General features: G+C 36.0%; 1 non-coding gene across 1 annotated transcript; it reads right to left on the bottom strand.

Moving 5' to 3' along the window:
• Nucleotides 1–7,380: 7,380 nt before the first annotated feature.
• LOC130953188 (small nucleolar RNA R71) lies at nt 7,381–7,488 on the bottom strand. The gene has a single exon (XR_009075360.1). It is a non-coding gene; the product is annotated as a small nucleolar RNA R71 (small nucleolar RNA).
• Between the last annotated feature and the right edge of the window lie 16,301 nt (nt 7,489–23,789).

Raw genomic sequence — 23,789 nt, 5'->3', positions numbered from 1 at the left:
CTTTATGTAATATATAATGTTTATGGAAACTTAGGCTAGTTGACTATAAGATAGGATTGAATGTTTTGGGTGTATGTTTAATTGTATGTAACTTTGATGTTTGGGGATAACTTGTATGATAGTGATGATGATATGGAGTTTTGGTATGAGGAATATATGATTTTGATAATAATTGTTTGTATTTATTGACTATGAAGGTTGATGATGAATGTGTGATTTATTGTTTTTGATGAGGGTTTGTTGATATGGTTGATGATTGATGATGAATATTGATGTTGTTGGTAAATTGATGGTGAGTGTTGAGATTGTTGATAAATGATGTGGATTATAATCAGTTGATGATTTTTGGAATATGTTGATGAATCATGATGTTGAAATTGGTAAAGATGGTGTGAGAGTTAAAGTTGAGATGAAATGAGATTGATTTTGATGTTTGGTATTGATTGAATTATGATTGATGAAAGTGTGGGTGGAGGATTGATTTTAGTGTTATATAATTGATGTTTGAAGTTGAGAATAATGTAATGGGTGGAAAAATTTGGTATGAATAGTGGAAAGTGCCAAAAAAAGTGAGTTATGATGAAAATTGGAGTTTGGAATGGTTTAAATTGGTTTTGGTTGTGTATTGCAAGGAATTGAGAGCTTTGTGAACTTTTGGTAAAAGTTAGTTTTTGGTAAATTTTGTCTGATCATAACTTATGCCTCAGTTTTTAAAATTGGTTAAAATTTATTTGAAATTAAAGCTTATTAAAAACTCTTCAAATCGATATAAAGTTTGTAAAATTTAGATTTTTGTGGAGGAAGTTATGATCATTCAAAGATTGGTGTCAAAATCTAAAATTCTGCAGAGTTGCAGAATTTTGTGATTTCTGATATGTGCGCACGCACAACCCTGTAAAATTTTAATCCTGTGCACACGCACAGCCTTGTGCGTATGCACAAGATAGGAAAGGCTTGCTGGTGAGAGCGTTAGCACGACCTGTGCACGCGCATATCCAATGGAGTATTACAACCTGTGTGCATGCACAGCTCTATACGCACGCACACGTTGGGAAGGTCAGTTTGTTGGGGACGCTAGCACACCTTGTACGAGCAGACAGAATTGTGAAATTTTGTATTTGTGCGTACGCACACCCCTATGCGTACGCACACATTTTAAAAATATCTTTGGGCGTGCGCACGCACACCCCTGTTTCTAAAAATTAAACTTTGTATTTAACTATTTCACCTTTCCAATAAGGTTGTAAGCTTTTGTGACACCATTTTAAGACTCTTGGACTTATTTTTGGGCTTTGAAATATGGGAAAGATTTAGGAGAATTTATTTGGGTTTTACTTTGAAAAGTTAGCAAACGGAGGATTAGGTTTCTAGTGTACTGAGGATGGGTTGGTGGAGTGAGAAAAAAGAATGGTATTTGAATTTAGAAAATGATGAACTAACGAGTTCGGAATATAATTAAGAATTGGTGGTTATTATGAGCTTGATGGATATTTAGGGAAAGTGTGTCAGGCACTATATTCTTGGATTGTTGAGAATTGATAATTGAAAGTGATTTGAGATGAGAAATGGTGATGACTGGTGATGATTTGAGGATGATGATCTTGATAGATGTTAAGAGTGTGCAGGGACTATATCCCTAGCGTAGCAGATTTCTCTGCTGCATGACTAGATGTTGTTGAGAGTGTGCAGGGCCTATATCCCTAGCGTTGCAGATTTCTCTGCTGCATGACTAGATATTGTTGAGAGTGTGCAGGGCCTATATCCCTGGCGTAGCAGATTTCTCTGCTGCATGACTAGATGTTGTTGAGAGTGTGCAGGGCCTATATCCCTGGCATAGCATATTTTTCTACCACATGACTAGATGTTGTTGAGAGTGTGCATGACCTATATCCCTGGCGTGGCAGATTTTTCTGTTGCATAATTTGTTGTTGATTATTCCTTCTTTACTGCATGAAGTGTACAGGGCCTATATCCCTGGTGTAGTAGACTCCCTACTACATGAGTGTGCAGGGCACTATACCTCTGGCGTAGCAGATTTGCTGTTGCATGAGTGTGCAGGGCACTATATCCTTGGCGTGGCAAAAAAGGCTACATTCGGGAGGATGTGTCGGGTTGGCATTTAAGGACCGACAAATGATATCACGAGCCAATAGGACAGGCATTCATCATATGCATCTCTTATATGCTTGTTTGCTTTGATTACTTGGGTTTGCCTAATTGTATGATATGTCTACTTGCTTCTTAAATTACTTGTTATATATGATTACTACCTGTGTATTACTTGCTTGCACTATTTGTGATTGTCTGGTGATGAGGAGGTTAGGTAGGTGATGGCGATGGGATCGCATGGAGCTTAGGTTGGTGGAGGCTGTGGGATGCAGCGGTGTAATTAGTATTAGTTAGAATTCCACTAAGTTTAGATAACTCAGTTTATAGTTTAAGTTCTTTATTTATTTATTTCGTTTAAGCTTGAATATTCCGTATGCAATGTGAAGTTCTAGGATTGCTTTCGGCGTCCTGGAGCCTTACATCTTACATTATTGGGCACTGTTACCATATTGAGAACCTCCACTTCTCATACCATATGTTGTTGTTTTTCAGACGCATGTCACAAATCAGCTTCGTTGAGATTGCGGATATGGTGACAGAGAGGAGTATGGTTCCTCCTTGGCTATTTCTATTTTACTTTGTTATAGTTACTCCCACATCTCTTTGTATATTTATCTTTATGGCCTTAGAGGCTTACTTGAGAGATAAGTTATATATACTTTGTTTTGACTCCAAGACTTTGTATTTTTCTGTTTGTAACTAGTCGGCTTAAACTCCGAAAGTTGCGGTTAGTTCCTTATGATTATATATATTCTTTTCTCTTGCATCTATACCTTGGGTCTTGTGCATTAGCTTCGTGTGAACATTTCACGCTTTTGTAATTCTATTTTTGAGCTAAATACTTCATCAGCCTTCTAGAATATATTATTTCCTTCTATATAACTATGTATAAGCCTTAGAATTATCGTAACATTTGATTAACCTTTGCCTTACGGCTAGAGGTAACGCTTAGTTTAATTAGGGTGTTACATTTAGTGGTATCAAAGCAGTTTGTCCTCATTAGCCTGAGGGATGAACCGATTGTGCTTCGTTGCACACTCTAGGTCATTTTTCTTTCGTGATTTTTAGGATATCTATTTGATATGCATAGCATGATTGTGTTGTGTGTGCCTTTGGGAATAATTGAAGCACTGAGCCTGAGATATTGAGACTGATCACCTTGATATCGATGGTTTGGTGTGGAAAAGAAACCCGAATGGCAACTCACGGATAAGGTCAATCACGTTAACGGAGAGGTAGTGAGGATGGCTATCCTAGTCTATGTGTTTCGATCTCAACATGTTCAAGAGGACCAGTTTGTAGAGTTTGCGACGTAACAGTTGATGGGTGCAGCTTAGTGATGAGCGGATAATTTGTATACTTTTTGGCATTGTTTTTAGTATATTTTTAGTATGATCTAGTTAGTTTTTAGTATATTTTTATTAGTTTTTAGTTAAAATTCACTTTTCTGGACTTTACTATGAGTTTGTGTGTTTTTCTGTGATTTCAGGTATTTTCTGGCTGAAATTGAGGGACCTGAGCAAAAATCTGATCCAGAGACTCAAAAGGACTGCAGATGCTGTTGGATTCTGACCTCCCTGCACTCGAAGTGGATTTTCTGGAGCTACAGAAGCCCAATTGGCGCGCTCTCAATGGCGTTGGAAAGTAGACATCCTGGGCTTTCCAGCAATATATAATAGTCCATACTTTGCCCAAGATTTGATGGCCCAAACCGGCGTTCAAAGTCACCTCAAGAAATTCCAGCGTTAAACGCCGGAACTGGCACCTAATTGGGAGTTAAACGCCCAAACTGGCACTAAAGCTGGCGTTTAACTCCAAGGAGAGTCTCTATACGAAAAAGCTTCATTGCTCAGCCCAAGCACACACCAAGTGGGCCCGGAAGTGGATTTTTATGTCATTTACTCATCTATGTACTAGTTTTCTATAAGTAGGACCTTTTACTATTGTATTAGGGGACTTTGGTAGCTATCTTTGTTTTATGCTATCTTAGACCTTTGGGAGGCTGGCCATTCGGCCATGCCTAGACCTTGTTCTTATGTATTTTCAACGGTGGAGTTTCTACACACCATAGATTAAGGTGTGGAGCTCTGCTGTACCTCGAGTATTAATGCAATTACTATTGTTCTTCTATTCAATTCCGCTTGTTCTTTGTCCAAGATATCACTTGTTCTTCAACATGATGAAGGTGATGATTGACGCCCATCACCATTCTCACCCATGAACAAGGTGACTGACAACCATTCTTGTTCTACAAGCATCTGAGGCTTAGTGAATATCTCTTGGATTCCTGATTGCACGATGCATGGTTGATCGCCTGACAACCGAGTGCTCGCCTGACAAACGAGCCAACCATTCCGTGAGATCAGAGTCTTCGTGGTATAGGCAGGACCTGATAGCGGCATTCAAGAGAATCCGGAAGGTCTAACCTTGTCTGTGGTATTCTGAGTAGGATTCAATGACTGAATGACTGCGACGTGCTTCAAACTCCTGAGGGCGGGGCGTTAGTGACAGACGCCAAAAGAATCAATGGATTCTATTCCGGTCTGATTGAGAACCGACAGATGAATTCCGCTATGCTGTGACGGAGCATATGCAATCGCTTTCACTGAGAGGATGGGAGGTAGCTGCTGACAACAGTGAAACCCTACACGAGCTTGCCATGGAAAGGAGTAAGAAGGATTGGATGAAGGCAGTAGGAAAGCAGAGAGACGGAAGGGAAGGCATCTTCATACGCTTGTCTGAAACTCTTACACCAATGATATACATAAGTATCACTATCTTTATCTTTATATTATTTTCGTTCATCATCATATACAATTGAGTTTGCCTGACTAAGATTTACAAGATGACCATAGCTTGCTTCAATGCTAACAATCTCCGTGGGATCGACCCTTACTCACGTAAGGTATTACTTGGACGACCCAGTGCACTTGCTGGTTAGTTGTGCGAAGTTGTGTAATGCCATGGAATTGAACCACCAATTTTTTTGGAGTTCATGACCAGGGATTATGAGAGTTGTGAAAAGTATTGTTCACAATTTCGCGCACCAAGTTTTTGGCGCCGTTGCCGGGGATTGTTCAAGTTTGAGCAAGCTTTGGTAACAATGCCTGGGATTGTTCTAGTTTGGACAACTGACGGTTCATCTTGTTGCTTAGATTAGGTATTTATTTTTTTTCGAAATTCTTGAAGATGAATTCTAGAGTTTCATGATGATTTGTTGAAATCTGGCTGGCTGAGAAGCCATGTCTAATCTGATTGGACCGAAGTTTCAACTTATCACCACAAGAGCTTGTTGATTTTCATCAATTTTGCTTTTGGAGCAGTGATCTGCTAAGGCTTGGCTGACCTTTGGTCATGTCTAGTGTTTTGGACCGAAGCTTTCCTTGAAAGCTTGGCTGGCTGTGAAGCCATGTCTAATGCCTGGACCGGAGTCTTAGACTAGCATTGCACTGATTCCTGGAATTCTCATTAAGAATTTTGATACCTTTTCCCACTTAATTTTCGAAAAACACAAAAAAATTACAAAATCAAAAAAAAAAAACCAAAAATATTTGATGTTTCTTGCTTTAATCTAGTGTCTCATCTTAAGTTTGGTGTCAAATGCATGTTTTTGTTATATTTTTCGAATCCATGCATGTATTTCTTTGTTTTGATCTTTAAATTCTATTGACTTGAGTATTCATGTGTCTCATATAGTGTCAGTAGCACACAAACTGCTAAGTTTGGTGTCTTGCATGCATTGTTAATTGATTCCTATTGCATTTTGATTATTAAAAATCCAAAAATAATTTTAATTTGTGTCTTCTCAAGTCAATGATACAAAGAATTGAAGATTCAGAACATACTGCAGAGAAATTATACAGAAAAAGCTGAGCATTCAAAAATGCCCAGTGAAGAAGGCAGACTGGCGTTTAAACGCCAGCCAGGGTACCTGGTTGGGCGTTTAACGCCCAAAGAGGTAGCATTTTGGGCGTTAAACACCAGAATGTATACCATTCTGGGCGTTTAACGCCAGGATGGCTAAAGGGGGAAGATTTTGTTTTCAAATCAATTTTTTTTCAAGTCTTCAAAGTTTTTCAAAATCAAATCTTTTTCAAATCATATCTTTTCAATCAAATGTTTTCAAAATCAATTTCTTTCCTTTTTCAAAGATACTTACTAACAATTAATGATTTGATTGAACATTTCAAGTATGTTGCCTTTTCTGTTGAGAAAGGTTTAATGTTTGAATCATATCTTTTCTTGTTAGGCAAGTCATCAATTTTTGAAATCATATCTTTTAAAATTGTTTTCAAATCAAATCTTTTTAAAATGTTTTTCAAATCATATCTTCTCAATCACATTTTTTTTAAAACCAATCATATCTTCTTAACCACATCTTTTTCAAAATAAGTTTCCAATCAAATCTTTTTAACTTCTAATTTCAAAATCTTTTTCAAAAATCACTTGATTTCTTTTCCACTTTGAGTTTTCGAAAATTATCAATCAATTTTTCAAAATGTTTTTGACATCTTTTTAATTAATTTTCGAAAATTCTCTTCCCTTCTTCCCACATCCTTCTACTTATGGAGTACTACTCCTTCTTAATGCACAATTCGAACTCTAACTAATCAAGTTCGAATTCTTCTACCTTCTTTTCTTCTATTTTTCTTTTCCTCTGACACTTCAAGGAATCTCTGTACTGTGACATAGAGGATTCCACATTTCTCTTGTTCTCTTCTCTTTCATATGAGCAGGAGCAGAGACAAAGGCATTCTTGTTGAAGTTGACCCTGAACCCGAGAAAACCTTGAAGAGAAAGCTAAGAGAAGCCAAGGCACAACTCTCTTTAGAGAACCTGACCGAATTCTTCAAAGAAGAAGAACACATGGCAGCCGAAAACAATAACAATGCCAACAATGCAAGGAAGGTGCTGGGTGACTTCACTGCACCTACTCCTGATTTTTATGGGAGAAGCATCTCTATCCCTGCCATTGGAGCAAACAACTTTGAGCTTAAGCCTCAATTAGTTTCTCTAATGCAACAGAATTGCAAGTTCCATGGACTTCCAATGGAGGATCCTCATCAGTTCTTAGCTGAATTCTTGCAAATCTGTGACACAGTCAAGACTAATGGGGTCAACCCTGAGGTCTACAGACTGATGCTATTCCCTTTTGCTGTAAGAGACAGAGCTAGAATATGGTTGGATTCTCAACCTAAAGAAAGCCTGGACTCTTGGGAAAAGCTAGTCAATGCCTTCTTGGCAAAGTTCTTTCCACCACAAAGATGGAGTAAGCTTAGAGTGGAAGTCCAAACCTTCAGACAGAAGGATGGAGAATCCCTCTATGAAGCTTGGGAAAGATACAAACAATTAATCAGAAGATGTCCCTCAGACATGCTTTCTGAATGGAGCATCATAGGTATTTTCTATGATGGTCTCTCTGAACTATCTAAGATGTCCTTGGATAGCTCTGCTGGAGGATCTCTTCATCTGAAGAAGACGCCTGCAGAAGCTCAAGAATTGATTGAAATGGTTGCAAATAACCAATTCATGTACACTTCTGAAAGGAATCCTGTGAACAATGGGACTAGTCAGAAGAAAGGAGTTCTTGAGATTGACACTCTGAATGCCATATTGGCTCAGAACAAGATATTGACTCAACAAGTCAATTTGATTTCTCAGAGTCTGTCTGGAATGCAAAATGCACCAAACAGTACTAAGGATGCTTCAACTGAGGAAGAAGCTTATGATCCTGAGAACCCTTCCATGGAAGAGGTGAATTACCTAGGAGAACCCTATGGAAACACCTATAATTCTTCATGGAGAAATCACCCAAATCTCTCATGGAAGAATCAAGAGAGACCTCAACAAGGTTTCAATAACAATAATGGTGGAAGAAACAGGTTTAGCAATAGCAAGCCTTTTCCATCATCTTCTCAGCAACAGACAGAGAGTTCTAAGCAGAATACTTCTGACTTAGCAACAATGGTCTCTGATCTAATAAAGACCACTCAAAGTTTCATGAATGAAACAAGATCCTCCATCAGAAATTTGGAAGGACAAGTGGGTCAGCTGAGCAAGAAAGTTACTGAACTCCCTCCTAGCACTCTCCCAAGTAATACAGAAGAAAATCCAAAAGGAGAGTGCAAAGCCATAGACATGGCCGAATATGGAGAGGAAAAAGAGGAGGAGGACGCCACTGAGGAAGACCTCAGTAGGCGTGTACCAATCTCCTCTGAGTTCCTCAATGAGGAACAATGGGAATCTGAGGCTCAAAATGAGACCATAGAGATTCCATTGGACTTACTTCTGCCATTCATGAGCTCTGATGAGTATTCTTCCTCTGAAGAGGATGAGTATGTCACTGAAGAGCAAGTTGCTAAATACCTTGGAGCAATCATGAAGCTAAATGACAAGTTATTTGGAAATGAGACTTGGGAGGATGAACCACCCTTGCTCACCAAAGAACTGGATGACTTGTCTAGGCAGAAACTGCCTCAAAAGAGGCAGGATCCTGGGAAGTTTTCTATACCTTGTACCATAGGCACCATGACCTTCAAGAAGGCCTTGTGTGACTTGGGGTCAAGTGTAAACCTCATGCCCCTCTCTGTAATGGAGAAATTAGGGATCTTTGAGGTGCAAGCTGCAAGAATCTCATTAGAGATGGCAGACAATTCAAGAAAACAAGCTCATGGACTTGTAGAGAATGTTTTGGTGAAGATTGAAGACCATTACATCCCTACTGATTTCATAGTCCTAGAGACTGGGAAGTGCATGGATGAATCCATCATCCTTGGCAGACCCTTCCTAGCCACAGCAAAGGCTGTGATTCATGTTGATAGAGGGGAGTTGATCATTCAAGTGAATGGAGAATCCTTGGTGTTTAAGGCCCAAGGACATCCCTCTATCATCATGGAAAGGAAGCATGAAGAGCTTCTCTCAAAACAGAGCCAAGCAGAGCCCCCACAGTCAAACTCTAAGTTTGGTGTTGGGAGGCCACAACCAAACTCTAAGTTTGGTGTTGAACCCCCACATTCAAACTCTAATTTTGGTGTTGGAAGGTTCCAACACGGTTCTGAGTATTTCTGAGGCACCATGAGAGTCCTCTGTCAAGCTAATGACATTAAAGAAGCGCTTGTTGGGAGGCAACCCAATGTTTTATAGTTAACTATTTTCTTTTGTTATTTTATCTTTTTTGTAGGTTGATGATCATAAGAAGTCACAAAAACAATGAAAAAAGCAAAAACAGAATGAAAAACAGGAAGAAAAATAGCACACCCTGGAGGAGAAGAAGCTGGCGTTCAAACGCCAGTAATGCTAGCTGTTGGGCATTTAACGCCCAGTCTGGCACCATTCTGGGCGTTTAACGCCAGAAAGGGGCACCAGACTGGCGTTAAACGCCAGTAAAGGGCAACACCTGGCGTTAAACGCCAGGAATGGGCACAAGCCCGGCGTTTAACGCCAGAAATAGCTCAAAACGTGATTTTGAGCAACATTTGGTGCAGGGATGACTTTTCCTTGACACCACAGGATCTGTGGACCCCACAGGACCCCACCATCACTCTCTCTCTTCTTCCCCCATTCACCAATCACCTCAATACCTCTTCCCCAAAAACCCTTCACCTATCAAATCCCATCTTTCTCTTCACCACTCACATCCATCCTTCATAAAACCCCACCAACCTCACCCTTCAAATTCAAACCACTTTCCCTCCCAAACCCACCCATAATGGCCGAACCATTACCCCCCTCTCTCCTATATATACCCTTCTTCAACCCTTCATTTTCCCACAACCTAAACACCCCTTCTTTCCCTTCTTGGCCGAACACACCACCTTCCCCCTCTTCCTCATTTCTTCTTCTTCTACTCTCTTCTTTCTTCTTTGCTCAGGACGAGCAAACATTTTAAGTTTGGTGTGGTAAAAGCGTTGCTTTTTCGTTTTTCCATAACCATTTATGGCATCCAAGGCCGGAGAAACCTCTAGAAAGAGGAAAGGGAAGACAAAGGCCTCCACCTCCGAGTCATGGGAGATGGATAGATTCCTCTCAAGGGTGCATCAAGTCCACTTCTATGAAGTTGTGGCCTTGAAGAAGGTGATCCCCGAAGTCCCCTTTTCACTAAAAAAGGGTGAATATCCGGAGATCCGCCATGAGATCCGAAGAAGAGGTTGGGAAGTACTTACCAACCCCATTCAACAAGTCGGAATCTTGATGGTTCAAGAGTTCTATGCCAATGCATGGATCACCAAGAACCATGACCAAAGTGTGAACCCGAATCCAAAGAATTATCTCACTATGGTTCGGGGGAAATACTTGGATTTTAGTCCGGAGAGTGTGAGGGTGGCGTTCAACTTGCCTATGATGCAAGGAGATGAGCATCCTTACACTAGAAGGGTCAACTTTGATCAAAGGTTGGACCAAGTCCTCACAATCATATGTGAAGAGGGCGCACAATGGAAGCAAGATTCAAGAGGAAAACCGGTTCAATTGAGAAGGCATGACCTCAAGCCCGTGGCTAGAGGATGGTTAGAGTTCATACAACGCTCAATCATTCCCACTAGCAACCGGTCCGAAGTTACCATAGACCGGGCCATCATGATCCATAGCATCATGATTGGAGAAGAAATAGAAGTTCATGAGGTTATAGCCCAAGAACTCTACAAGGTGGCGGACAAGACCTCCACTTTGGCAAGGTTAGCCTTTCCTCATCTCATCTGTCACCTCTGTTATTCAGTTGGAGTTGACATAGAGGGAGATACCCCCATTGATGAGGACAAGCCCATCACCAAGAAAAAGATGGAGTACACAAGAGACCCCTCTCATCAAGAAATCCCTGAGATACCTCAAGGGATGCACTTTCCTCCACAAAACTATTGGGAGCAATTAAACACCTCCCTAGGAGAATTGAGTTCCAACATGGGACAACTAAGGGTGGAGCATCAAGAACACTCCCTCATCCTCCATGAAATTAGAGAAGACCAAAGAATCATGAGGGAGGAGCAACAAAGACAAGGAAGAGACATTGAGAGCTCAAGCACTCCATAGGATCTTCAGAGCAAGAAAGAGCCGCCATCACTAAGGTGGACCCGTTCCTTGATTCCTTGTTCTTTACTTTCTGTTTTCGATTTTTATGCTTTATGTTTGTCCATGTTTGTGTCTTGTGATCATTAGTGTCTTAGTGTCTATGCCTTAAAGTTATGAATGTCCTATGAATCCATCACCTTTCTTGAATAAAAACGTGCTTAATTGAAAAGGAAAGAACTGCATGAATTCTGAATTTTATAATAGTTTAATTATTTTGATGTGGTGGCAACACTTTTGTTCTCTGAATGTATGATTGAACAGTGCATATGTCTTTTGAATTTGTGGTTCATGAATGTTGGCTCTTGAAAGAATGATGAAAAAGGAGACATGTTACTGAGGATCTGAAAAATCATTAAAAATGATTCTTGAAGCAAGAAAAAAGCAAAAAAAAAAAAATTTCGAAAAAAAAGAAAAAGAAAAAGAAAGAAATAAAGTTGTGATCCAAGGCAAATAAGAGTGTGCTTAAGAACCCTGGACACCTCCAATTGGGGACTTTAGCAAAGCTGAGTCACAATCTGAAAAGGTTCACCCAATTATGTGTCTGTGGCATGTATGTATCCGGTGGTAATACTGGAAGACAGAGTGCTTTGGGCCACGGCCAAGACTCAAGAAATAGCTATGTTCAAGAATCATCATACTTTACTAGGAGAATCATTAACACTATCTGGATTGAGTTCCTAAAGAAGCCAATCATTCTGAATTACAAGGGATAGAGAGATGCCAAAACTATTCAGAGACAAAAAGTTAAAAGCCCCGCTCATCTAATTAATACTGATCTTCATAGATGTTTTTGGAGTTCATTGCATATTCTCTTCTTTTTATCTTATTTGATTTTCAGTTGCTTGGGGACAAGCAACAATTTAAGTTTGGTGTTGTGATGAGCGGATAATTTGTATACTTTTTGGCATTGTTTTTAGTATATTTTAGTATGATCTAGTTAGTTTTAGTATATTTTTATTAGTTTTTAGTTAATTCACTTTTCTGGACTTTACTATGAGTTTGTGTGTTTTTCTGTGATTTCAGGTATTTTCTGGCTGAAATTGAGGGACCTGAGCAAAATCTGATCCAGAGACTCAAAAGGACTGCAGATGCTGTTGGATTCTGACCTCCCTGCACTCGAAGTGGATTTTCTGGAGCTACAGAAGCCCAATTGGCGCGCTCTCAACGGCGTTGGAAAGTAGACATCCTGGGATTTCCAGCAATATATAATAGTCCATACTTTGCCCAAGATTTGATGGCCCAAATCGGCGTTCAAAGTCACCTCAAGAAATTCCAGCGTTAAACGCCGGAACTAGCACCTAATTGGGAGTTAAACGCCCAAACTGGCACTAAAGCTGGCGTTTAACTCCAAGGAGAGTCTCTACACGAAAAAGCTTCATTCCTCAGCCCAAGCACACACCAAGTGGGCCCGGAAGTGGATTTTTATGTCATTTACTCATCTATGTACTAGTTTTCTATAAGTAGGACCTTTTACTATTGTATTAGGGGACTTTGGTAGCTATCTTTGTTTTATGCTATCTTAGACCTTTGGGAGGCTGGCCATTCGGCCATGCCTAGACCTTGTTCTTATGTATTTTCAACGGTGGAGTTTTACACACCATAGATTAAGGTGTGGCTCTGCTGTACCTCGAGTATTAATGCAATTACTATTGTTCTTCTATTCAATTCCGCTTGTTCTTTGTCCAAGATATCACTTGTTCTTCAACATGATGAAGGTGATGATTGACGCCCATCACCATTCTCACCCATGAACAAGGTGACTGACAACCATTCTTGTTTACAAGCATCTGAGGCTTAGTGAATATCTCTTGGATTCCTGATTGCACGATGCATGGTTGATCACCTGACAACCGAGTGCTCGCCTGACAACGAGCCAACCATTCCGTGAGATCAGAGTCTTCGTGGTATAGGCAACCTGATGGCGGCATTCAAGAGAATCCGGAAGGTCTAACCTTGTCTGTGGTATTCTGAGTAGGATTCAATGACTGAATGACTGCGACGTGCTTCAAACTCCTGAGGGCGGGGTTAGTGACAGACGCCAAAAGAATCAATGGATTCTATTCCGGTCTGATTGAGAACCGACAGATGAATTCCGCTATGCTGTGACGGAGCATATGCAATCGCTTTCACTGAGGATGGGAGGTAGCTGCTGACAACAGTGAAACCCTACACGAGCTTGCCATGGAAAGGAGTAAGAAGGATTGGATGAAGGCAGTAGGAAAGCAGAGAGACGGAAGGGAAGGCATCTTCATACGCTTGTCTGAAACTCTTACACCAATGATATACATAAGTATCACTATCTTTATCTTTATATTATTTTCGTTCATCATCATATACAATTGAGTTTGCCTGACTAAGATTTACAAGATGACCATAGCTTGCTTCAATGCTAACAATCTCCGTGGGATCGACCCTTACTCACGTAAGGTATTACTTGGACGACCCAGTGCACTTGCTGGTTAGTTGTGCGAAGTTGTGTAATGCCATGGAATTGAACCACCAATTTTTTTGGAGTTCATGACCAGGGATTATGAGAGTTGTGAAAAGTATTGTTCACAATTTCGCGCACCACTTAGCACTAGTGGCAACAGAAGTAACGATGAATGTTTTTGTGGTTTTTAACTATGATTTTCAACTTCTAACTGGTGTGGTATTGAATCATGTTGAAAAACTTTTTGAGGTTTCGAACGATTTTGAAATTTGGTTTGAAACTGTTGGTTTAAATAATTTGGTTTTGAAAATAAGTCAGAATTTTTTATTTAAATGATATGATTTAAAAGAAAGGTGAGTTCTATGATTTTGTCAATTTGTGAACTTGGTTTCTAATTTATCTTGTCAAAAGGGATCTAAAATTGAAAAATTTTTATTTAAAGAAAATGTGATTTCAAGTATTTGACTTCCGATTAACTGATTTTTTACTCTTTTGAGAAAACTTTAACAATAAACTGGTTTAGAATAAATTTATTTTGAAGGTTTTGGGAAAATGTTATAAAAGTAGTATCTGGTTTTAAGGAAAAATAGCAGGTGCTTAACAACGATAATCAGAGTGACGCAACGGAAGGCGATAGGGGACATCGACACAGTAGTACGCTTCGAAGAGGATATATCACACGGTTCGAATTTTCGAAGACAAAAATTTTATTATGAGGGGAGAATGTAAGAACCAAAGTTTTTTCCGTAAAATCGTTTTAATAAAATAATAATTTTTAAGTGCCCGGAATAGATTCAAAATTTAGAAGTTTTAATTTGAAAATATAAAGGTGAAATATGATTTCAATGAATTTTTCTGAGTTAGAAAATGTATCATTTTCGAAAAGTTTTTTGTAAAAAAGCGTACTGACACTTATGCTGGTAGTACCGGCTTTAGTCTGTCCAGTACCACGTATTTTGGAAAATAAGATTTTGAAAGTTAATTTATTGTTTTGAAAGGATAAAAATAATTTAGAATTGAAAACTGGGCACTAATCTTAAAGGTTTTGGCCCAAAGTGGGGGCCAAATAGACCAAAAATACTAACGGGTTGGACTGGGCCCAAGGCCCAACATATAAATGCTCATTTAATGAGCATTTCAGCTCATTTAATGAGCATTTCAGCTCATTTGATGCAAAAAGAGAGAGAGAGGGGCGCAGCTTGAGAAGATAGGAGAGGTGAGGTGGGTTACTATTCACCTCCACCTTCTGTGAGCCATAACTTGAGCTACGAAACTCCGTTTGACGAGCCGTTTGTGGCCACGTGAAGCTCTTGACAAACTCTTCCTTTCTATTTAGGTTATGCTGGTAAGATTTCTCATTTCCTACCCTAACTTTTGTGTTTTGGGGGGTTTGGTTTTTAAGTAGATTTTGTGATTTTTCTTGTTTAGGTAATCTCTAGTAGCGGGTAATTATTGGATTTTACCCCTAATCTCATTGGGTAAGGTAAGGTTTCACTACACCCTTGTGTTTAGTTGTTTTTATCAACCATAGGTTTGATGTTTGTATGTTCTGTGATGTTAGATTGAGTTTTGGTGTTTTTTAGAGTTGGTTGAGGCTTTGGATCGAGCTTGGTGGCTTCGTTTTGGTGTTTGGTGCGTTTGGGAGTCGACCAAGGTATGTTTTTGTTTCCTTTATGTAATATGTAATGTTTCTGGAAACTTAGGCTAGTTGACCTTAAGATAGGTGATGAGTCCATATTTTCTGACATATTTTGGTTTGATTTGAGTGGATTTCATCACAAAAACCCACATTTATTCACCCAAATAGCATGCTTTAGTGTTCTCTCCTTAATTTGAGCCTAATTGTGAAAACATGCTATTTTGTGCTTAATTTGACTAATTTTATCCCACTTTTATCCCATTCGATGCCTTGATGGTTTTGATGAGTGATTTCAGGTGTAATAAGTTGGAATGGCTTGATAAGAGTGGAAGAAAAGCATGGAATTAGGAGAAAACATGAAGAAATCAAAGAAAAAGAGCACAGCAATGTGTGTGTGCGTACAACCTACTGTGCGTACGCACAAGAACCACAAAGCCCAGTGTGCGTGCGCACAAGTACATGTGAGTACGCACAAGAAGAAAATCAGCGAGTGTGCGTACGCACAGGTCCTAGCGCATGACTCATTTATTGCAAATCTCTAAGGGCGATTTTTGGGCCTTTTGAGGCTGATTGAGTGCTATATCAAAGAGGGCCTCCTTCCATGTGAAGGGGAGAGCAATTAGGGTTAGTTTAGCATCATGTAGTTTATTTTCTAGAGAGAAAAGCTCCTCCCCTCTCTCTAGAATTAGGGTTCTTTAGTTTAATTTCTTCTAATTTATACTTTTAATTATTGCTTTCATTTACTTTTCCTTGTCATTTATTGTTATTGCATCTTTGTTCTTTCCTTCTATTTGTTATTTCATTTCTTTGTTATTTTATGTTTATGACACTTTGTTATTTTAATTTTAATTAATGCAAATTTATGTTTTCATGCCATTTATTGCTTTCTTTACTTGTTATTGTCATTTTCTTGCTTTTGGTAGTTAGAGTTTATTTTTAATGCAATTTAATATTATTTTATTTTCATGCACACCAAGTGTTTGATAAAATGCTTGGCTTAGTTTTTACTTAGTTTTTCTCCATTCTTGGCTTGGAATTGATGACTTTGGTGATCCTTGAATCTTTGATGTCCATTCTTGTTTGATATATTAGAGTAGTTAGTTGATTTGGTCTCTCTTGACTCTATGTGACCCCTTAGTGTTGACATAGGACTTAGAAATTGAAATCAACTATGCCTACTTGACTTATCTTCGATGTAAGGTTGACTAAGTAGGATTAACTCTTCATAATCATCATGTGTTTGTGGTTAATGGTTAGGATAGGTGACCTTAGATCTCAATTACTTGCCAATAGGTTTCTTGCATTTGAAGTTTTCTTTCCTTGCATTTAATTGCTTTGACTTTTATTGCTTTGACGTTTAGTTTCTTGCATGTTTACTTTTCACACTCTTGGTTGAGAAATTGGGTGTTTTGGTGGAATTGAGTTGTGGATGTCCATTTCGCATTGTGTGAGAATAGTTAATTGGTTTGGTTTTCATTGACGCTAGTCTTTCACTAAGTAAATAGTGAGTTGACTAGGACTTATGGATTGAGATCAATTACGCTCTTTTGACTAATTCTCAAGGAAGATTGACTAGTTTGGATTGATTCCACACAATTGCCATGTTTGTGGTCCACAATTAGGATAGAAAACCTAGATTACTCAATCCTCACCAAGAGTCTTGTTAGCACTTAATTTCTAATTGCATTGCTTTTACTTGTTTTCCTTAAATTCTTTACATGATCATTTAATTTCTTGCTATTTATATTACTTGCTCTTTCTTGCATTCCCAATCCCCCATTTCCTCCATATCCAATAAATGTACACTTTATTGTAACTCCTAGGGAGAACGACCCGAGGTTTAATACTCTCGGTTATCTTAATTTAAATTTAACATTTGATCTTGAGAATTTATTGTTGGTTTGGACTATGCTACTAACGAATTGATTCTTCTTTTGATTGATTCGAAATCGGCAATAATTTTAGACTCTTGGACTTATTTTCAGGCTTTGAAATATGGAAAAGGTATCAGAGAATTTATTTGGGTTTTACTTTAAAAAGTTAATAAACAGAGGTTTAGGTTTTTTGTGTACTGAGGATGGGTTGGTGGAATGAGAAAGAAGAATGGTAATGGGATTGAGAAAATGATGAACTAATGAGTTCGGAATTGAATTAAGAATTGGTGGTTATTATGAGCTTGATGGATATTTAGGGAAAGTGTGTCAGGCACTATATCCTTGGAATGTTGAGAATTGATAATTGAAAGTGATTTGAGATTAGAAATGGTGATGACTGGTGATGATTTGAGGATGATGATCATGATGGATGTTGGGAGTGTGCAGTGCCTATATCCCTAGCATAGCAGATTTCTCTGCTGCTTGACTAGATGTTGTTGAGAGTGTGCATGGCCTATATCTCTGGCGTAGCAGATTTCTCTGCTGCATGACTAAATGTTGTTGAGAGTGTGCATGGCCTATATCCCTGGCGTGGCAGATTTTTTTGTTGCATGATTTGTTGTTGATTATTCCTTCTCTACTGCATGAAGTGTGCGGGGCCTTTTGATGATTGGATTTTTGATGGTTTAGAATTTCACAAATGAATTCTTGTTGCAAGTATAGTTCCTAAACCAAACAATAATCTTTTCATACAAAAAGTTGGTTGTCACTAAAACAAACCCCTAAATTTATAAATTGAAGTATTGGAACCTCGGGTCGTTCTCCCTAGTAATTGTAATGAAGTGTCTTGTTATTAGTTGTGAGTTATATTTGGGGTTTTTAAGATTTTAGACAAGAATTATAAATGGCAAAGAAATAAACTAACAACTAACAAAGCTCTTGGAAAGGTATGAGAACTAGAAGTCCCATCCTAGTTATCCTCCTCAATTGTGACAACAAATTGTCCCTTGCTCCCACTTAGTTAACCTCTAACCATGGAGGAAAGTCAAGTGGATGAATCAATTTGATTCCTCAAGTCCTAATCAACTCCTAAAGGAAAGACTAGCTTTAGAGGCATTCAAATCAATTAGCAACTTCTAATTATCAATCAACAAGGGAATTAGATAACTCAAGAGTCACTAATTACTCAACCAAGGCTAAGAGGAACAAAACCTACACTAAAACCCAACCAAGCATTTCATCAAACACTTAGAAGGTACAAAAGAAAAGCATAGTAAATTGATAACAAGAATAGAATCTAACAACAACTATTGAAAAGAATTAACAACACCAATCAAAAGAAACATATTTATTATGAATTACCTTGATTGAATTGAAAGAGTGTAGAAGAAACAAAAGTAGATCTACAACAAAACACAAGAACAACATAAAAGAGATTACAACAAAAGAATGGAAGAAGAATGAATGTAACTACAAAGAATTGAGAAGATAGAAGTAGAAGAAGATGAATTAAAATCTAGATCTAAGAACTAAACCTAATCCTAATTCTAGAGAGAAGTGAGAGCTTCTCTCTCTAAAACTAACTCTAAACTAATCCTAATGTGAATGAATGAATGGAATGTGAATGAATCCCCCTTTGCTCTTCAATCCTTGGCTTTAAATAGCATCTTTGGCGCCAAAGTTGGTTGGGATTGAGCCCCACAACCCTTCTGAATTCACTGGCCACGTTTTCATTTAAAAATCATAAACCAGCACCGACGCGTACGTGCACAGCATGCGTACGCGTCCATGGCGTAGCAGATTCGCTGCTGCATGAGTGTGCAGGGCACTATATCCCTGGCGTGGCAGAAAAGGCTACATCCAGGAGGATGTGTCGGGTTGGAATTTAAGGACCGACAAGTGATATCACGAGCCAATAGGACAGGCATTCATCATATGCATCTCTTATATGCTTGTTTGCTTTGATTACTTGGGTTTGCCTAATTGTATAATATGTCTACTTGCTTCTTGAATTACTTGTTATATATGATTACTACCTGTGTATTACTTGCTTGCACTATTTGTGATTGTCTGGTGATGAGGAGGTTAGGTACGCGGTGGCGATGGGATTGCATGGAGGTTAGATTAGTGGAGGCTGTGGGATGCAGTGGTGTAATTAGTATTAGTTAGAATTCTCCTAAGTTTAGATATCCCAGTTTATGGTTTAAGTTCTTTATTTATTTATTTCGTTTAAACTTGAATATTCCGTATAAGATGTGATGTTCTAGGATTACCTTCGGCATCCCAGAGCCTTACATCTTACATTATTGGGCACCGTTACCATACTGAGAACCTCCGGTTCTCGTACCGTATGTTGTTGTTTTTCAGACGCAGGTTACAAATCCTTTTCGGTGAGATTGCGGATATGGTGACAGAGCGGAGTATGGTTCCTCCTTGGCTATTTCTATTTTACTTTGTTATAATTACTCTCACATCTCTTTGTATATTTATCTTTATGGCCTTAGAGGCTTACTTGAGAGATAAGTTGTATAAGCTGTTTTGACTCTAAGACTCTGTATTTTTTTATTTGTAACTAGTCGGCTTAAACTCCACAAGCTGCGACTAGTTCCTTATGATTATTATATTTTTATATCTATATATATTCTTTTCTCTTGCATCTATACCTTAGGTCTTGTGTGCGTTAGCTTCGTGTGAACGTTTCGCGCTTTTGTAATTCTGTTTTTGAGCTAAATCCTTTATCGGGCTTCTAAAATATATTATTTCCTTCTATATAACTATGTATAAGCCTTAGAATTGTCGTAACCTTTGATTAACATTTGCCTTACGACTAGAGGTAAGGTTTAGGGTAATTAGGATGTTATATAAACGATATAAGTCATGCTTTTTTTTTTTCGCTTTATCACAATTGCAAATGAAATATACAAAATTTAAAATAAAAGTATATCTCGTTTACAATACAATATAAACGAGATATATGTATTATTACAAAAAAAAAACGTAAACTTTTAATTTTTTCTCTCTTTTATGTTTTAACGTGCAATTACTTATATTTTGGCGCGGCTATTAATTTCTTGAAATGGTTAAATTATATGTTTGAATACAATTTAATTTTATACAATGGTATTATAATTTGAAAATTTTTTTAATCCAACTTTTCAACTACTATAATCTGAATTGAATTTGTTAATATTTCATCCAAATTTTAATTTTTAACTAAAACTAACATCTCAATTTGTATTTAAAAGAGTACATAAAAAATTTAAAATTTTTGAAATAGTTATTTAAAAATTTTAAATTATATATCATCCAAATTTTGTTTGTTTCATGGCCATTTATTATGTTAGAAATATTAGAAAAAAACAAAAGGTTTGTGGGAGATATTAATAGTTTATTTGATTTTTGTTGTCTCTCTTTATTAACTTAAATTTTTGGGATGAGTAGTTTCATAACTTAAATAAAAGATCTAGAGTTCGATTATTAATAAACCCCATAAGTAAAAAAATAGTATAAGTCAAATAAAAAAAAGACTTATGCAAAAATCAAACAAATCCAAAACGAAATTCTTATTTAAAAAATGTTAAAGATATAATCATTTTAATTTTTTAATTTAAATGATAGTATATCTAAATTTTATTAGTAATGAATTTAATTCGATCTAAATAGTAATAAATAATATTATTTTTTACTTTGTAAATCAATACAAATCGTTTTTTACTTTGTAAGTAGATACAAATCATACTATAAATATTTTTTTATTTTGAAAGAATTAAATTTTTTATATTTACAAATACTCATATTTCATTCACATTCACAGTATAATAAGATAGGATGATGTAAATAAAGTTAACTTAAATCATTTAAAGTATAAACGAAATATATGTATAATGATCTCATTTATAATATAAATGAGATAAATAATTTAATATAAATTATTAAAATATTTTTAAATTACGTTTTAAGTAAAAAAATATTTAATTTTTTTATTTGAAAAAAAAATCCTCAGTTAGTTACGTTAAGAAAATATCAAAGTAATAAAAGGGTTGCTTTAGCTTCGTCACTTAGCTTAAACCTGTAAAGTAGCTTTAACAATTTTGTATAAGGTAGGTAGCATCTGATATGTATAGTTACGTAACTTCATGGTACTACTAATTATTAATAACCAATTAGACATAGTCACGTCTATGCTAAAATTGCCAAGTAGTCCAAAACTTCTTCCTTACTTCTTACAGTCGGAGGAACGATGGAATCTCACGGTTACAAAGAAACATTGTCACTAGTCTTCTAAACGAAAATTTATAAGTGGTTTGGTTTTATTAAAAGCAATTTAAAAAATGTTGTCTAATATAGGCATGGTAGTAGACTAGTAGTAGGCACTTTTTTTTTCCTTTCAGAATGAGTAATTTTGGATAACCTTATTTGATAAAATTTTCTTACTGTGATTGTGATATACATCATTCATCCCCTTTGTCCACTCCTCCATCCCGATCTTGAATAGGTTATTGTCTAACATGCATATCCTGCTTTAAACACATTCCTAAATACTGGTAAACTTAAAGAAAAATGTGGGGAGTAAAATTTTTTTCTGGACTTCTATTAATTGTTGATTTTTGTTTGAGTGATTCAGTTTAGTTTTTGAATGTTATCGTGTATTATTCGATTTTAGAAATTTTATATGTGTGCATAATAAGATAATATTATATGATTTTTTGTGATCTAAGATTTTGATAATTAAGATCTGATAATTATATATACATATTATAAGAAAAATATCACACATTTATTTAATTTTTTTAAAGAGATTAACGAATTTATCGTATATTACTGTTAAATAGATTAAACAAAACGTATGTTTTCATGTAGTTAATAGAATTTTTCACTAACTAAGCTAGTACCTAATAGAAAATATCTCAACCAATTTCTCATTGTTTGTCATCTTGTTATGGCTGCTTCTTTAATCAGACTTTATATTGCTCAAGTAACTTTCTTTATTCAAAAGTAACTAATAAGATGACAATTGTAACTATTGCATACAGGCAAACTAGATATTTCAAATCTATTGTATGCAGTGTACCACGGGAGATACCTAGATAGTAAGATTATTCATGATTGAAGTAAATTATATTAAAAAATTTTAAGAATATCAGTATATTGATATTTTAGTAATTTTTAATTGTTAATTTTAATTATAAAAAATATATATAATATATATAATTAAAATTAACAATTAAAATTTATTGACATATCAGTATACAGATATATTTAAAAACTTTTTAATATATATACTGTGCATTAAATTATATTTAATTTTTATTTCGGCTGAATAAATAATATAATGTACTTTATGTTAAAACATGCAATTCTCCTGCAACCAAGTCATATATATATATATATATATATATATATATATATATATATATATGAGTTAAGAATCAATATTAATTTAATAAAAACATTACATAGCAGTTGAATAATCTTTTCTTAGTATATATAATATTTTAACTTGGTGTTTGATATCTCAATTATAACTATGGTGTTTGATATCTCAATTATAACTATGTTTATGATTTCCCTTATCCCTTTCCTTTTATTAATTCATGTTTTAAACATCCTTGGTTGTTGTACTTATATATGACATGTTTTTGAACTCCTCGCTGTTGATATTAACATTTAGGTGGTGTTTGTTTACAGAGACGGGATATTGAGACAAGAATATAGAAATATAAAATTGTATTTAATAGATAAGATATAGACAAAAATATTATATATAAAAATACTGAATTAGTATATTTTGTATTCATCCTGACAAAAAAGACACAAAGATACTAATAAAAATATAATTTATTTTTTATTTTTTTATTATTTTTGTTAATTTGTTATAATTATATTTTTTATTATTATATTTTTTTCTAAAATTTTTTAAATAAAAAAATGAGAATAAATTAAACTTTTATAATTTATTCTAGTTTATCAACAAACCAAATACAAAAATACTAAATTTTGTATCTCTATTTTTTGTATTTTATTCTCAAAGTCTTATCTTTTTCTATTCTCAAAAACAAACTGATATGTGCTCAAGAGGGCATTTTCGTCATTTTGGAGTTAAGGAGCAGAATGGTAATCTTGTCATATTCAAAGATTTGAATACTAGAAGAATTGTACCATGCCAGTCTTGGACATCAAGAAGATCAAGAGTCCGTCTCAAAAACAGTAGTGCTGAAAGGACGACAACTCATAAGGTCCATTGGGCTAAGTCAGGACAGCAAGAAGCCCAATAATACTTTTCAAATTCTGTGGGAGGCATAAAGTATTATTATTTTCGAATTTCTTAATAATTTATTTTAATTTGTTTTGCTGTTAGAGTTTGTTGGAAGATTTGATTTACTTCCGATTTTCTTAGTAGTATTTTTAGGAATTTTAAATTTAAATCAAATCTGATCTAATCAATTAAGATCAAATCTGATTTAAAATTAGTTATCATTTCTTTAGAATGTTAAAATTTAAATCAAATCTGATCTAATCCAATAAGATCAAATCTGATTTAAATTAGTTATCTTATCTTTTTGTTTTTCATTATCTATGTTTTATGTTTCCGCTATGTCTTTGGGTATGCTCTTTATTGAATAATTCTTTATTGAATAATACCCTTTTTTTTAATTTTGTTTTTGCAATTATT

This window comes from Arachis stenosperma, chromosome 9, assembly GCF_014773155.1.
Source record: "Arachis stenosperma cultivar V10309 chromosome 9, arast.V10309.gnm1.PFL2, whole genome shotgun sequence".
Classification (NCBI taxonomy): Eukaryota; Viridiplantae; Streptophyta; class Magnoliopsida; order Fabales; family Fabaceae; genus Arachis; species Arachis stenosperma.
The sequence above is the reverse complement of the archived record's forward strand: the minus strand, read 5'-3'. Positions and strand labels throughout refer to the sequence as shown.